This window comes from Adiantum capillus-veneris, chromosome 21 (assembly GCF_014529385.1).
Source record: "Adiantum capillus-veneris isolate H3 chromosome 21, ASM1452938v2, whole genome shotgun sequence".
NCBI classification, from domain to species: Eukaryota; Viridiplantae; Streptophyta; class Polypodiopsida; order Polypodiales; family Pteridaceae; genus Adiantum; species Adiantum capillus-veneris.
In genome coordinates, this window is record NC_140951.1 from 59,892,920 (window position 1) to 59,895,285 (window position 2,366).

Consider the following 2,366-nt stretch of genomic DNA (forward strand, 5'->3'; position numbering starts at 1 on the left):
TGCATGGTACACCTCTTTGTCCGCCCGACTGGGCCGCCTGGCTTCCTTTACATTTTCCCTCTTTGAACTCTTCCTTTCTCCACCTTGACCCTTGTGGCGGGATAGGCCCCTTGGCCGGCTTTAATCCTTTCTCGGACTCGCTCTCTCACTCTGTCTCACTGCGGCTTGCCACAGGACCCTCCTCTATGCACTAGCAATATCGCTAGGGGGGGGGGGGCTTTTGTCCTCAAAAACTTTGACCCCAATGGGCACGGGCGGGAACACTCCCCTGAGGGCGGATGCATGCCACATCACCATCCATTTCCGATTGCCGCCAGTGCCACCAACACCTAGCACCCCCATTGCACCATCTCAACCGGCCAAAATCGCCACCATGCGCCATTAGGCCCGTGCGGAGCGCTCGACCAGAGCCACCATCCAGAGCGCCATCGCCAATATGAGAGCAAGCTCTCCCTTGCCTCCATGTTCTCCAAAGGGCACATGGCCCATGCTATATGGTCCACCTTCCTTGTTATAGACTGTGCATATGGGACTTTTAACGCCACATTACGGCCCCTGGATCACCAAATTTTTTTTAAAAAAATCAACTCTCATAAAAACCCCCCATGCAACCCCACTTTTTTCCTTTGCTTGCCTTGCCTGCCATCTGTCACCTGCTGATCCATTTTTGCTAAGCCACAAAACCCGGCCACAAGCTCATATGATTGGCCCTGAACTCCTCCAGCCTTACCGTACTTCAAGATTCCTGAATACCCAGAAACTAGGCTGCAAAAAATGGGCAAATCACCTATAGCCAATTCCGAGCAAATGCACCCATCCTTCCAACTGCAATATCTTTCCGCTCCGAGCTCCATTTGATGAGCAGTCAGTTCTTGTTAGCTCCATACACCGCATAGCACCTTCTCGAACCCGATCAAAACCCAAAAAATGCTAGATTGCACGACTCCCCATGTGGTCAGGTGGGCATCAACCCGGCCACTTCAACTGGCCATAAACTGCAATCCGTAGCTCTGATTTGCAATCTGAAAAGATGGGTAGGCTCTATAAATCAAGCACTACATGCATATACATTGACATCCACTTGGGCTGCATGTCCCCTGGTTGCCCTATACGGCAAGAATTTGCAACGCATTGAACCTTCAAACTTCAAAATCTTGGGATCCGTAGCTCTGTTTGATGAGTTGTCTAGACCTGCTCCTTCAACACTTCAAGCTCTACATTCCTGGATCCAAAGACTACACCTTGCTCTTTCTTCTCGTGCTCCCCAAATTAGCCCCTCTTGGAGCCTTCCTTGGCCTATAAACCGCATCAGCCATACATATCCGCTTTTACCTGTCTCCCGTGATCTTTCTAGCTTCTTCAGCTCTTTGCGATTCTTCTACTAGCCTGCACATACCTGCCCATGCCATCTTCTATTGTGGATACACTTTGGCTCTACCAACGTTTATATTGAGGATGATTGATGTTTTGTACAACATCTGGGATTCTACAGGTAATTAGTGTATGGGATTCTACATGAAAAACTTCATACGGTTTTGTCTGACTCATTTTGAATACTGGGTTTCATAAACTGGCATTGGTTGTTAACACAAGATGAAATACAACAAAATGTTGATGGATTCTTTGGATCTCCAAATTAATGTTATGTGGCATAAAAAGTTTTTCAAGTCTAGTTGATGCTAGGGTTTAAGACCTGGTCTTTTTTTGGGCACATTACATAAATAGCATGCTTTGTAACATACCCAGAGGAGGGTATAATAAAGGTTGTTAAAAAAAGAGCCGATGGCTGAATTTCTTACTTCCATAAGTGTTATTAAGGGTGCCAAGGTGGATTGTACATAAAACGATAACTTTGATATGGTTGATACATATGTAGTATTAATTGAACCATATTTTGCTTCAAATAGAAGAAAGTGTCATACTGGAGGTATCTCTCAAAAATAGAGAGTACTTTGTTATTCATAATGGTCAAATTGCTCATATTTTATTAAAATTCTACAGTTAACAATAGGATATATTTCAAATTATGCCTTTGTAACATCTTACAATGATTGCCAATATCTCATGACTAGATGTTTATTTCAGGAAAAAGCTAGTACCATGGATTTTACTGACAAACTTACAGCTAGGATGCATACGTGTACAGACCCAGCCAGGATGGCAGCTATCAATAGGAAAATGGAATTAAAACATGAAAAATAGAAGCTGGAGTACCTTATAACTAATCATAAAAAAACAATTGTCTAGAATTAGACCATATCTAGCCCGACTGGCCAAGAAAGTTGTATTATATCCAGAATAAAATGTATTGACATATAGTGTGAGGGATTTTTTTTTGGGATTGACAACAATTAACAAGCGGCTGA